Source organism: Delphinapterus leucas, chromosome 21 (assembly GCF_059928025.1).
Source record: "Delphinapterus leucas isolate spDelLeu-1000000601 "Yukka" chromosome 21, BTC_Dleu_Yukka2, whole genome shotgun sequence".
Lineage (NCBI taxonomy): Eukaryota > Metazoa > Chordata > Mammalia > Artiodactyla > Monodontidae > Delphinapterus > Delphinapterus leucas.
In genome coordinates this window covers 4,083,594-4,099,481 of record NC_143149.1, presented here as the reverse complement: position 1 = coordinate 4,099,481, position 15,888 = coordinate 4,083,594, and the positions used below count along the sequence as shown (strand labels likewise).

The 15,888-nt window shown below is 35.4% G+C and overlaps 1 protein-coding gene across 3 annotated transcripts in view; it reads right to left on the bottom strand.

Moving 5' to 3' along the window:
* The window catches only part of LOC149744414 (uncharacterized), a 144,814-nt gene that overhangs the window by 80,423 nt on the left and 48,503 nt on the right, over positions 1-15,888 (bottom strand). For 2 of the 3 annotated variants that reach the window (XR_016391066.1, XM_089903559.1), the window contains exon 2: positions 13,539-13,656. The gene's annotated coding sequence lies outside the window, so the exon portion shown is untranslated. Of the gene's footprint in view, positions 1-13,538; positions 13,888-15,888 lie in introns of those variants that run through there. The other variant, XM_089903560.1, reaches the window with a different exon arrangement.

Sequence of the window (15,888 nt, the reverse complement as noted above, 5' to 3'; positions counted from 1 at the left end):
GAGAAAATACAAGAAACATTTAACAAGGATCTAGAAGAACTAAAGAGCAAACAGTGATGAACAACACAATAACTGAAATTAAAAATACTCTAGAAGGAAACAATAGCAGAATAACTGAGGCAGAGGAATAGAGAAGTGAGCTGGAAGATAAAATGGTGGAGATAACTGCCAGGGAGCAGAATAAAGAAAAGAGAATGAAAAGAATTGAGGACAGTCTCAGAGACCTCTGGGACAACATTAAACGTTCCAACATTCGAATTATATGGGTCCCAGAAGAAGAGAAAAAGAAAAGGTCTGAGAAAATATTTGAAGAGAGTATGGTCAATAAATTCTCTAACATGGGAAAGGAAATGGTCACTCAAGTCTAGGAAGCACAGAGAGTCCCATACAGGATAAACCCAAAGAGAAACACACCACACATATTAAGCTATCAAAAATTAAATACAAAGAAAAAATATTAAAAGCAGCAAGGGAAAACCAACAAATAACATACAAGGGAATCCCCTAAGGTTTAACAGCTGATCTTTCAGCAGAAACTCTGCAAGCCAGAAGGGAGTGGCAGGACATATTTAAAGTGATGAAAGGGAAAAAACTACAACCAAGATTACTCTACCCAGCAAGCATCTCATTCAGATTCAATGGAGAAATTAAAACCTTTACAGACAAGCAAAAGCTAAGAGAATTCAGCACCACCAAACCAGTTACAACAAATGCTAAAGGAACTTCTCTAGGCAGGAAACACAAGAGAAGGAAAAGACCTGCAATAACAAACCCAAAACAATTAAGAAAATGGGAATAGGAACATACATATCCATAATTACCTTAAATGTAAATGGATTAAATGCTCCAACCAAAAGACACAGACTGGCTTAATGGACACAAAAACAAGATCCATATATATGCTGTCTACAAGAGATCCATTTCAGACCTAGGGAAACATACAGCTTGAAAGTGAGAGGATGGAAAAAAATATTCCTTGCAAATGGAAATCAAAAGAAAGCTGGAGTAGCAATTCTCATATCACACAAAATAGACTTTAAAATAAAGGCTATTATAAGAGAGAAAGAAGTACACTATATAATGATCAAGGGACCAAGAAGAAGATATAACAATTGTAAATATTTATGCACCCAACATAGGAGCACCTCAATACATAAGGCAAATGCTAACAGCCATAACAGGGGAAATCGACAGTAACAGAATAATAGCAGGGGACTTTAACACCCCACTTTCACCAATGGACAGATCATCCAAAATGAAAATAAATAAGGAAACACAAGCTTTAAATGACACATTAAACAAGATGGACTTAACTGATATTTATAGGACATTCCATCCAAAAACAACAGAATACATTTTCTTCTCAAGTGCTCATGGAACATTCTCCAGGATAGATCATACAAATCAAGCCTTGGTAATTTTAAGAAAATTGAAATCGTATCAAGCATCTTTTCTGACCACAATGCTATGAGATTGGAAATCAATTAAAGGAAAAAAACAGTAAAAAAAAAAAAATACAAATACATGGAGGCTAAACAGTGCACTGCTAAATAACCAAGAGACCACTGAAGAAGTCAAAGAATAAAAAAAATACCTATAAACAAATGAGAATGAAAACACAGTGATCCAAAAGCTATGGGACACAGCAAAAGCAGTTCTAAGAGGGAAGATCATAGCAATTCAAGCTCACCTCAATAAACAAGAAAAATCTGAAATAAACAATCTAACCTTACGCCTAAAGTGACTAGGAAAATAAGAACAAAGAAAACCCAAAATTAGTAGAAGGAAAGAAATCAAAGGTCAGAGAAGAAATAAGTGAAATAGAAACAAATAAACAATAGGAAAGATCAATAAAACTAAAAGCTGGCTCTTTGAGAAGATAAACAAAATTGATAAACCTTTAGCCAGACTCATCAAGAAAAAAAGGGAGAGGACTCAAGTCAATAAAATTAGAAATGAAAAAGGAGAGATTACAACTGACACCGCAGAAATACAGAAGATCATAAGAGACTAATACGAGCAACTCTATGCCAATAAAATGGACAACCTGGAAGAAATGGACAAATTCTTTGAAATGTACAACCTTCCAAGATTGAACCAGGAAGAATTAGAAAATATAAACAGATCAATCACAGGCTTTATGGGCGAATTCTATCAAACATTTAGAGAAGAGCATCATTCTGAAACTCTTCCAAAAACTGCAGCAGGAGGAACACTCTCAAACTCTATCTACAAGGTCACCATCACACTGATACCAAAACCAGAAAAGATTATCACACACACAAAATATTTATGGACCAATATCACTGATGAACATAGATGCAAAATCCTCAACAAAATACTAGCAAACATAATCAAACAACACATTAAAAGGATCATACACCATAATCAAGAGGGATTTATCTCAAGGATGCAAGGATTCTTCAATATACGCAAAACAATCAATGTGATAAACCATATTAACAAACTGAAGAATAAAAACCATATGATCTTCTCAGTAGATGCAGAAAAAACTTTTGACAAAATTCAACACCCATTTATGATAAAAACTCTCCAGAAAGTGAGCATAGAGGGAACCTGCCTCAACATGATAAAAGCCATATATGACAAACCCACAGCAAACATCATTCTCAATGGTGAAAAACTGAAAGCCTTTCCTCTAAGATCAGGAACAAGACGAGGATGTCCACTCTTGCCACTATTATTCAATATAGTTTTTGAAGTCCTAGCCATGGCAATCAGAGCAGAAAAAGAAATACAAGGGAATACAAATTGGAAAAGTAGAAGTAAAACTGTCACTGTTTGCAGATGACATAATACTATACATGGAAAATCCTAAAGATGCCACCAGAAAACTACTAGAACTAATCAATGAATTTGGTAAGGTTGCAGGATACACAAGTAATACACAGAAATCTCTTGCATTCCTATACACTAACAATGAAAGATCAGAAAGAGAAGTTAAGGAAACAATCTCATTTACCATAGCAACAAAAGAATAAAATACCTATGAATAAACGTACCTAATGAGACAAAAGATCTGTACTCAGAAAACTATAAAACACTGATGAAAGAAATCAAAGATAACATAAACAGATGGAGAGATATACCATGTTCTTGGATTGGAAGAATGAATATTGTGAAAATGACTACACTACCCAAAGCAATCTACAGGTTCAACGCAATCCCTATCAAATTACCAATGACATTTTTAACAGAACTGGAACAAAAAGACTTCATAATTTGTATGGAAATACAAAGGACCCTGAATATCCAAAGCAATCTTGAGAAAGAGAAACAGAGCTGGAGGAATCAGGCTCCCAGACTTCAGACTATACTACAAAGCTACAGTAATCAATAAAGTATGGTACTGGCACAAAAACAGAAATATAGATCAATGGAACAAGATAATAAGCCCAGAGCTAAACCCACACACCTATGGTTACCTTATTTTTTATTTTTTTGTGGTACACAGGCCTCTCACTGTTGCGGCCTCTCCCGCTGCGGAGCACAGGCTCTGGACGTGCAGGCCCAGCAGCCACAGCCCATGGGCCCAGCTGCTCCGCACCACGCAGGATCCTCCCAGACTGGGGCACGAACCCACGTCCCCTGCATCGGCAGGCAGACCCCCAACCACCGCACCACCAGGGAAGCCCAGTCACCTTATTTTTGATAAAGGAGGCATGAATATACAATGGAGAAAAGACAGCCTGTTCAATAAGTGGTACTGGGAAAACTGGACAGCTACATGTAAAAGAATGAAATTGGAACACTCCTTAACACCATACACAGAAATAAACTCAAAATGGATTAGAGACCCAAATGTAAGGCCAGACACTCTAAAACTCTTAGAGGAAAACATAGGCAGAACACTCTATGACATCAATCAGTGCAAGATCCTTTTTGACCCACCTCCTAGAGAAACGGAAATAAAAACAAAAATAAACAAATGGAACGTAATGAAACTTGAAAGCTTTTGCACAGCAAAGGAAACCATAAACAAGATGAAACAACAATGCTCAGAATAGGAGAAAATATTGGCAAATGAAGCAACTAAAGTGATTAATCTCCAAAATATACAAGCAGCTCATACAGCTCAATATCACAAAAACAAACAACCCAATCCAAAACTGGACAGAAGTACCTATATAGACATTTCTCCAAAGAAGACACACAGATGGCCAACAAATGCATGAAAAGATGCTCAGCATCACTAATCATTAGAGAAATGCAAATCAAAACCACAATGAGGTATCACGTCACACTAGTCAGAATGGCCATCATCAAAAAATCTGCAAACAATAAATGCTGGAGAGGGTGTGGAGAAATGGGAACCCTCTTGCACTGTTAGTGGGAATGTAAATTGATACAGCCACTATGGAGAACAGTATGGAGGTTCCTTAAAAAACTAAAAATAGGGCTTCCCTGGTGGCACAGTGCTTGGGAGTCCGCCTGCTAATGCAGGGGACGTGGGATCGTGCCCCGGTCCGGGAGGATCCCACGTGCTGCAGAGCGGCTGGGCCTGTGAGCCATGGCTGCTGGGCCTGCGCGTCCGGAGTCTGTGCTCCGCAGCAGGAGAGGCCACGACAGTGAGAGGCCCACGTACCGCAAAAAAAAAACAAAAAATAAACTAAAAATAAAACTACCATACAACCCAGCAATCCCACTACTGGGCATATACCCTGAGAAAACCATAATTCAAAAGGAGTCATGTACCACAATGTTCATTGCAGCTCTATTTACAATAGCCAGGACATGGAAGCAACTTAAGTGTCCATTGACAGATGAATGGATACAGAAGATGTGGCACATATATACAATGGAATATTACTCAGCCATAAAAAGGAGCGAAATTGAGTTATTTGTAGTAAGGTGGATGGACCTAGAGTCTGTCATACCAGAGTGAAGTCAGAAAAACAAATACTGTATGCTAACGCATATATATGGAATTTAAAAAGGCAGTACTGATGAACCTAGTCACAGGGCAGGAATAAAGACACAGATGTAGAGAACGTAGTTGAGGGCATGGGTGGGTGGGTGGGTGGGAATGGGAAGTTGGGATGAAGTGAGAGAGTGGCATAGATATATATACACTACCAAGTGTAAAACAGCTAGTGGGAAGCAGCCGCATAGCACAGGGAGATCAACTCGGTGCTTTGTGACCACCTAGAGGGGTGGGATAGGGAGGGTGGGAGGGAGACGCAAGAGGGAGGGGATATGGGGATATATGTATACGTATAGCTGATTCACTTTGTTGTCCAGCAGAAAGTAACACAACACTGTAAAGCATTTATACTCCAATGAAGATGTGAAATAAAATAAAACCCAAAAGCCCAGTGAACTGAGTACTCAGGAATCCAAAGTGAGACTGCACACTATTTTTTTTTTTTTTCCCTCAACACCCTCAGCTGCACTGGTGTGGTCGCTGAAAAGGTGGAGAGTTAGATTCATTCAGAGTTAATGTTTTGCAAAATGCATATGGTGAGATGAAAGGCGTCAAATTTTTAAGGATATTTGTCTGGAAATGATTACAATAATAGGCTTTTATTATATATCTTAACAATGTAGCAGGTACTATTCTAAGCTCTTTACATTCACTCACTTAAATATCATAACAGCCCTATGGAGTAGATACTTTATTTTTCCCATTTTTACAGATGAGGAAAATAAGGCATAGAAAGAAAATTTGGCTAATGTCTGCAACTTGGAGGTGATAGATCTGTTTACCCCGTGTGTATGTTCAGAAATTTTTTTTTAATATAAAACCACATATGCATATTTACAAAAGTAAATATACCACAAGTACTCAATGTAAATTATCTAGAAATGGACATATTTGTGCAACGAAAGAAATCAAAAGATTAAAATTACCCAGTAATCTCCTTAGGCACCAATCACCACTTCCTCCGTTCATCCCATAGTTAACCTTATCCTGACTTCTAATAATAAAGTGTTATTGCCTGATTTTTAACTTTATATAGATAGAATCATTCTCGATCTTATATTTGCAAAGTTTATGCATGCTATTAGAACTAGCAGTAATTTTTCATTTCTGTAGTGTTAATTATAAAAATATACTGCTAATGTTTATTCCATTATTGATGGATATTTGCAGTTTTCAGTTACTAGCTGTTATAAACTGTGCTATGAATATTCTTATGGATGTCTTTAGCTACACATTGCCTAATAATTTCAATATAATTACCTGATTTTACCAATAAATTGGATTCTATATCTTTTCTGCAAGTGTTCTTCTGTTAGTAGTCTGTTGCATTACATGCATTTTTCCCCCAGTCATTTATATTTTTATATAGTTGGTGGTATTTTGGCCTTGAAAAATGTTTTATGCAAGTTGAATGTTCTTTCATCACATTTATTCATGTTCAACAAGACCATATCTTACAGAAAATGTATACAGTATTTCTTTAAATTCTTCCCTGGTTTTATAAAATAGTTTTGGAAACTTTCTTTTTTCTCTGAAAAGTTTAAATAGTATTAGAATTTGTTCTTTTTAGATTAGGTAATTAAACTGAAAATTTCGGGGCATTATCTTTATCAGGTACTTAGACTTTGATAACTTTTACAATTATTTTGTAATAATTGGCCTGATGTTTTACGTATTTCTTTGAGAGTAACAACCATTTAATTTTTCTAAAATCCATCAATGCCGTAGAGGTTTTCAAATTTAATTAAAATATTCTTCTAGACATTTACAATTTCCTATTTGTTCTATTTCCATATACAATTTCTGATTTTGTGTATTTTCCTCCCTGTGTTTTTATTGCTTATGGCAGCTCATTGCTTATCTTTTAATTATATTTTTCGAAAAGGCAATTCTTTGACTTATCAAATCTAATTTCTCCATAAATTAACATTCCTGCTTTCATACTTATTAAACTCTGTTCATCCCTTTTTAACTTACTGAATTTAACACTTAAGAAATAATCTGAAATGAAGGATTTTTTTATTGTATTTCCATTTTAATATTATCGTCACAAATACTTGTTTAGGAGAAACTTCTAAATTTCCTGCTGTGTGGAGTTACTTTACCCATTTTAAAAAATCATTTTAATATCATGATCAGAGAATATGGTACCTATAACATGGTACTTGTAATTTCGATCTTTAAAAATCCATTCCAATTTTCTCTATGATCTTAACAGATGATCACTTTTTGTAAGTGTTCCATAAGTGTCTCATAATAGTATATGTTGCTAGATACTGATTAATTCAACCAATATTTACTCAAGGGTCACTTTATCTTTGGCACCTGGACCTGCTGAAAAAAAAAAATAAAGCAGATAAGCATTCTTTCCTTCCTGGGTTTACATTCTAGTGGTGGAAGAAATAAAACCGTGCACATCTTAGTGAAATACACCATACTGTCTGTCTCTTTTAATATGATCCATGCCACCAGGGCACAGTGAAGGAAAGTTTTGAAGGGTAGGTACTGAGAGTTTGCAGTTTTATATATGATGGTTTTGGAAAGCTTCATTGAGAAAGTGACACTTGAGCAATGGCTTGAAGGAGTGGGAAAGCGATCTCTGTGCATATTCGGAGGACAGAACATTCCAGACAGCAAAACAGCCTGTAAAAAGGCTCCAATATGAGGGTGTATCAAGCATCATTAAGAGCAGCAAAAAAAAAAAAAAAGACCAGTCAAGGAAGGGGTACAGTTGTAGGGCATGAAGTCAGGAACGTGATGAGGCCACTGTAAGGACTTGGAATTGCACCTACAGCAACATGAAGCACTGGAGGTCTCTGAGAAGAGTGAAGTGATGTAACGTCCACTATAAAACGATTATTCCCACAGATCTGATGAAACAGATGCTACATGCAGGGTCACAGATGAGAAATTATCTTGTCTCAGACTAGGATTGGAGGAATGAAGCAAGTAAGAAGTTGTTATATTTGAAGTATTTTTCAAAGTAGATCCTAAAGAATCTTTTCCCACTATGCCTACGGGGTAGGAAGGAAAGAAATCAAGGAGGAAACCACAGCTGTGGCTAAGCAGCTGGAAATACAGAATTCACTAGCTAAAGAAGTCTGATGGTGGAGTAGATATCGGGGGGTTATCAGGAATTGGGTTCTGAGCATGCTGAGTTTGCGATGAAGCCCATTGAGCTGCTAGATGGCGGAGTTGTGAGTAATTAGCTACAGACGGAATTTAAAACCGTGAGGCAGGAGGCTATTACTGAGCATATGAATAAAGACAGAACAGAAGAGGGGCAAGGGCTGATACTGTGACACCCTAAGCCTGGGGAAAGGTCAGGAATCAGCAAAGAAACTGAGAAGGAAAGGCCAGACCAGGAGGAGGAAGACAAAGACACTGAGAAAGCCCAGTTAGAGTGTGTTTAAGGAAAACTGGAAGGGAGTTGGAGATGTCAGTATACTTTCAGAGTGTGTTTCCAAGGAGATCCACATAATGGGTATGTATCGACAGAGGAGATGATGTACCTTCCCTCCTCTGCCTCCACCCCCAGCTGGTCCAGTTCTGGTGTTTTCTGTAATTTGCAAGGCACAGTAGTAGCGAGATTAGTAATACAAAGCTTTACCCATTTTTTAAAGTTTTCCCTACTGGTGGTGATTGGTACAAGGCTGTATCCCTAAGGCCTGTAAGGTGGAAGCTGCAACACAACCTTCCCGTCTCCTCACCGAGTTCCTCTGCGGTCAGTGATCTTTTCACATACCCACAAATTGATCATGTAAAATAACGGCACTGTGGTTTTAAACAAAAATGTGAGATTCATTCAATGATCCGCTTACATTTTGTTAAGTCCCTATATATGGCAGAGATTTTCCTAGGATCTTAGCATGTAATAGTGAATAAAGAAAAAACAGAACAAAACCTTGACTTCGGGTGAAATACAGTGAGGAAAGACAGACAATGAAAAATAAATAATAGATAAAAATAAGGCTTAGTAGAGGATGGTGAGTGCTGTGTAAAATTTCAAAAAAGAATGAGAGGAAGCAGGTTGGTGGGTGAGTCAACATTAAAGACAGTGACCAGAACGAGCCTCATGAGGAGAGGTAACAAGCAGATACCGTCAGCGGGAATAACTTCCCTGGCAGGGGCCACGTGCTCGAAGAATAAAGATCTTCCGATGTGAGAGAAGGCAGCAGATGTCAGTTGGAAAGGGGTCTCTGGGCCCTTCGGTCCTAGAGAGGCTGCTGAGGGCAGAGCTGGACAGCTAGTTAGGAGAATGAAAGGCTCAAGAACTGCAGAGAGACCTACTGGAGAACGGACTTGAGGATATGGGGAGGGGGAAGGGTGAGCTTTGACAGGGCGAGAGAGAGTCATGGACATATACACACTAACAAACGTAGTAAGGTAGATAGCTAGGGGGAAGCAGCCGCAAGGCACAGGGATATTAGCTCGGTGCTTTGTGACAGCCTGGAGGGGTGGGATAGGGAGAGTGGGAGGGAGGGAGACGCAAGAGGGAAGACATATGGGAACATATGTATATGTATAACTGATTCACTTTGTTATAAAGCAGAAACTAACACACAATTGTAAAGCAATTATACCCCAATAAAGATGTTTAAAAAAAAAAAAAAAAAAAAAGAACTGCAGAGAGAAATAAGGTGCTAAAAGAAATTTTGCCTCCATAGTTCAGGTCCCCGGTACAGCAAGACTTAGAGAAATATGGTCCTAGTTAGGGTAGTTAGGCAACTAATTAAAAGCAATTAACCCAGACTGCATCTACAAAATGAAGTCAGAGCTACAGCTCACTTTGGGGTTAATAAGCATCTGGTTGGACAGAGCCTGCAGCTAACTTTGTCCTGATGCTGTGTTAATTGCAACTTGGTGGACTGAAAATACCATTTGGGAAGGAGAAGCCTTTCTTTTAAAAAGGAACTCATCTATTATGACAATCATCATTACTGAAACATCCATTTCTATACCTATATGAAGTGATATTATATTGTTAATTACACAGATACACAGTTGCACAAAGATATATTTTCCTTAAGCGTCTTATAGTAGAATTCTTAACAGAAAAAAAACAGAAGAAAAAAGGGATGCAAGATTTGAAGTAAATTTAAGATTTTTTCACCTCATGGAAGCATAGAGTTATGGGTAAAATTTTTAATTAGAGTAGGTTCTGAAAAGAATATTTTATGCGGAATATTTCACACATAAGAATTTGTATACACACTCTCATAGAAACAGATACACAAATATCACTATCAGTGGTTGCACCCCTGGTTTCTTCCTTTTCACATTGTAATGTATGAAGAAATTACGTTAGCATCATTCTGATTTTTACAAAGTTAGCTTTACCAATATCTGTACCCAAAACACACATACACAAATAGACATTCAAATGAAATTATTGTATTTCTACAAATCTTGCTTTACTTGATGTTCCTTTTAAATCTTTTGTCCAATCATAAACTTGACAGTCTTTACAATTACAATTAATCCTAGTGTTAGATACTTAGCCGAACAATATAATATGCTTAAGTGTCATAGTGGAATGACATTCACTGAAGAGTCATGAAGTTTTAAAAGAAAAGAATTCTAGGAAGTACAAATTAACAAATCTAATAAATTTAGTTCGGAATACCATAGATAAACAATGAACTTTTAAACAAATTAAAAACTACAATATAACAACTATTGAAATTCACTGCAGAGAAGATGAATAAAAAACCATGGCAAGAAAAAGCATGAGTATATCTTTAAAATATTAAAAGACTATTTATTACTACTGTTTACTACTGTCATAGGTAAACTCTATATAATATCTTGGCTAAACTTTACAACTCTTTAATATCGGTATTTAGTATAAGAAGCCTCAGATTCACAGAATGTGTGAATTTGAGCAAATTACTCAACAACGAAGGATAGATCTAAATTTTTTTGTTTTTTACATTAGCAAAAAATTACTCAGATGACTATTCCATATGGCTTTTTCAATCTATGGGTTCAATGTAACACTTGATTGTGAATATAATTTAAGGAAATAATTCAGAGAAGGAAAAAAAATGGAAAAACTGGCTGAAGATTAAAATGTAGTGCACTAGGAAAGATGAGGAGACAGGTTCATGGAACTATTTTATCAGGGTCACCAGCACCCTCTCCCTAAAATCCTAGGCTTTAAGGGATCTGGCTTTGAATTTGGATGCATTGGTTTCAAATTCTAACTCTACTGCTTTCCAGCTTTTTGTCCTTAGAACATTTACGTAATGTTTCCGTAGCTTAGTGTCCTCATCTAAAAAGTAGGACAACACTACTACTATTTCATAATAATATGGTGACATCACCTGCCTTTTTTTCTGTTGACATTTGCTGCTTTTACCTTAGCATAATCCAAGGTAATGGCACCAAACTGTACTTGTAGCCATGGTATCCTTCACTGCTCCTTAATGAAGCACACGGATACGGTAAAATAAAAATACTAATAATAATGTTGATGATAATGGAGTGAATAAATGCCCATTTCACTTAACAAGGAACCATGGTTATGCACAGGTTTCTTTGTAGGGTAAATAATTCTTTAGAGATCAGTCTACCAGAGAATATGATTTTAGAGTATGCATGGAATGAAAGATATGTATAACAGAGTTTTTCTCCACAAGCACAATTTATAGGTTTAGGATTAACGAAATCCAATGATTGATAATGAAAGTCAAAATAGATTAAACTTCATTCTCTGTTAGAATAAATTACTGAACATAAGATACATTGGGACACTTAGAAATATATATGTGGACACTGCAATATGAAGAAATTATTCTGTATCTGTGGAGGAAATGTAAAAAGCTAGGTTATGTCATTTAATGTGATGAGTTTAGGACAAAAAATGTATTTGAAGTGTTCGGGACATACTTTTGCTTTAATTCTACTTTAATACTGTTTCAAGTATCAAAATCAATTAGCTATTATACACTGTTATTTGAAATGTAAATTTTCAGTTTCTTTGGGAGTTCTGTATTTCAGTGTCCCTCAGAGTAGTAAAGATATTCATTCTCTTTGATCTACATTTAAAGTACTTTTAAAATTATATCATATGGGTATTACTGTAAAACTAGAAATATTTTGTGCATAGCCTGTATATCACTGCTTTATCTAAAAGACCAGATTAGAGAAGTACATTAATGGCTTCCGAACCTTCTTGATTTCTCTTTCTTCATATTTTTGATGTTAGAATTTGTTCATACATGGGAAATGACAACGTATGAAGTTGACATTAGAAGACAGATACTCTAGTTGAAGATTAATATTTTAGTTCACTTTTTTCCCCTATCTTCTTGCTCTAACAAGAGGCAGCAGAAAATCACCTTGGTTATCCAAGGAAGATAAATTGCCTTTGAATCTCTAATGATAGGTTATACTCTCTCAACAAGGAAGAAATTGTTAGCACATGTAAGCAAACAAAACAAACAAAAAATATTTCTACTAATAAAAATATTTTGATAAATATATACAGATGAAAAAGTTATAACTGCTATTATACCTCATATATCTAATAATTTTATATCATGTATGAATCATATCAGTTATTTAAAAAATAAAGAAAAATAAAATGCAGAGATATTGAGACTTTACGACAACATTCTCACTCATTTAAATAAGGATTCAAATAATAAAAAAGATACAGCACATGTAAATAATATATTTCATAAAGTTAATATAAAGTGTATATATGTGTATATGTTTGTGCACACTCACATTTACAAAGCTTTAATACAATGTAGAGTTGATACATCTACTTTGTCCTCTGGCTATGAGATAATAAAGAGGATCTACTTGACCATATATAAAATTTCACAATACTATAAAATTTGAAATGATTAAGAAAAGGACATATAAGTAAATCAAACAATTTGAAATTAAATGTTTAAAACATTCTCCTAGACAGCTCCCATGTCTAGGTTACCCAAGTTCAAATTACTGATTTTTGAAAAGATCAAATAAAGTGATCATAGTATATACAACATATTCAATATTGACAATGCTGAATATAAAGGAAAATTTATAGCCTTAAAATGTCCATTATTATACTAGAGAGACTAAAATAAATGAGTTAATCATTTAGCTAAGGAGGTTAAAAAAACCCACAAAGCTATAAAACTCCTAGAAGGTAACATAGGAGAAACCTAGATGATCTTGGATATGGCAATGACTTTTTAGATACAACACCACAGGCATGATCAATGAAAGAAAAAATGGATAAGCTGGCCTTCATTAAAATTAAAAACTTCTGATCTGTGAAAGAAAATGTGAATAGAATGAGAAGGCAAGCCACAGACTGGGAGAAAATATTTACAAAAGACATCTGATAAATGACTGTCATTCAAAACATACAAAGAACTCTGAAAGCTAGAAACAGAAAACTGACCTGATTAAAAAATGTGCCAAAGACCTTACAAGGTGTCACACTAAAGACGACATAAAGATGGCAAATAAGACATGAAAAGATACTCCACATCCTATGTCATCAGGGAAAGGCAAATTAGAACAATGAAATACCACTACATATCTATAAGAATGGCCAAAATCCAAAACACTGAGAACAGCAAGTACTCACGAGAATGTGAAGCAACAGGAACTCTCATATATTGCTGGTGGAAACACAAAGTGGAACAGCCACTTTGGAAGACAGTTTGGTGGTTTCTTACATTTGGACAATGAAGTATTACTCAGTGCTAAAAAGAAATGAGAAAAGACATGGAAGAAACTTAAATGCATATATTACCAGGTCAAAGAGGCCAATCAAAAAAGGCTACATACCATATGATTCCAACTATATGATATTTTGGAAAAGGCAGAACTATGGAGATGGTAAAAAGATCAACGATGGCCAGGGGCATGGAGTTGGTAGGGTGGCAGATAGATGAACAGGCAAAGCACAGAGGATTTTTAGGGCAGTAAAATACTCTGTATCATAACATAATGGTGGATACGTGTCCTTATACAAATGTTCAAACCCATAGAATGTATGACACCAAAAGTGAGCCCAAGATTAAACTATGGATCTTGGGTGATAATAATGTTCGTAAGTTATAATAAATTATCACTCTGCTGGGGATGTGGATAATGGGTCGGCCGTGCAGGTGTGGGGCAGAGTGTGCAGAAAATCTCCACCTTCCCCTCAATTTGGGGGTGAAAAATTGAAACATAAACAAAGAAAGTCTTAATAAAAAAACGAAGATAAAATAATAGCCAAGCACTTGGAATGAATGAAAGAATCTTAAAAAGAAAGCAATGGAATTTCAGTGGTTTTTACGTATTTAATATCGTAAAAAGATATTACAAATGAAAGAAGAGCAAAACACTGGCCTAATAAAAGTGTGATAGGTACAGATATAGTGGTGTGTTCCCATACTCTCAATGTCCCTTGACTTTTGCCTAACTTGATACATTTTCAAAATGTATGCAGTTAGATAGAAAATGACTACTTTCACCACAAGCAATGCAAAAGCAACAGCATTTAATTGCCTGATTTTTGACCCTCAGAAGTATTTACTTTGAGACTTTATTAAACCTGGAACATCATACTGATAAGGTACTTCCAGTGGCAAAACTATGTAATTTGGCTAACAGGAATGCAAAGCAGTAATTATATATATATATATATATGTGTGTGTATATATATACACACACACACAGAGTGCATCACATAAGGAACATTCTGTCCATATGCCCTATTAGTGGTGAGGTTAACACTAGTAATTTAAGTGCTTTCCACCAAGTTTTTTCACTGTAAAAGTTACTAATTGTGTAACTGATAAGTTACCAAGGAAATAACTGGAGATTTATTATGTAATATTCTGTTCTCTTTCAACCTTCCACCCAATAGATTTAGCAATCTTGAATGATTCCTTTTTGAATCGATTCTTTTGAAAGTTTTGTGGTGATGATTTTCTAATTTTATTGTTCCTATGTTTATTAGTTGGTATTCTACTGTAAGGAACAAATTTCCCTTCCTCCTTTGATTGTTTTTTGTGTTTATAGGCAAACATTTTGATATTATTCAATGGACTATTGTTCATTACTGTCATTTTACTTTGATGTTTGAATTGTATGATATTTGGACAGGGGAGGCTATTCAAAATGGCTTTTTATTACTTTTGACATGACCCATTTTTTTAAGGACTTTCTTACTTTCTGGCATGTCCAGACTCATCTTGTACTTATCCGGTTTCAGCACTGGAATCAGTCATTTCCCACAGAGTCTAGTTCTTATTGGGGAATAGTACTTAGCAACCAAGATTTCTGACCTAAGTGCACTACCTTTTGCTACTGGAGTATCCACTTCTGGGCCATTTTAGTAGAAAGAACTAGGAAAAAACATTTCATCATTCACCTACAAGCACACCAATTACAAATATATGAAAGATATAGTAAAATAATTATATTAAACTTAAATTATTTATGACATTTATATATTATGATAAAGACATTTATATGATATAATTTCAATATCTAAAATTTAAAAATATAAACTCATAATTTCACAGTGATAGCTCTAATTCCAATCCAACATTACAGGATTGCTCCTTGGCTTCCTCATTTCATATCAGTATCTCTCTTCATTTACTGTGTAAACTTTGCCTCCCCAAATCAACCTTCAATATATTCATATATTTTTCAACTACCTAATAAAAAATATTTTCAGAATAGCTACCATTATACCATTATGTGTATGTACACACACTGGTAAAAGCCAAGATCAGTTGACAGATTAAAAACAAACAACCTAAGATTAAAAACAAACATACAAACAACCTAAGAATATACAGTCATAATACGTTTTCAAAATTGCGGGTGTTTGCTTTCTCTCTTTGATTTTATGATAGTCATTTGAAATACAGTGAGGGGGAGCTAAATATGCCACTGTGCCATGTTGATTATTTTGACTTAAAGTTACTTAAGAA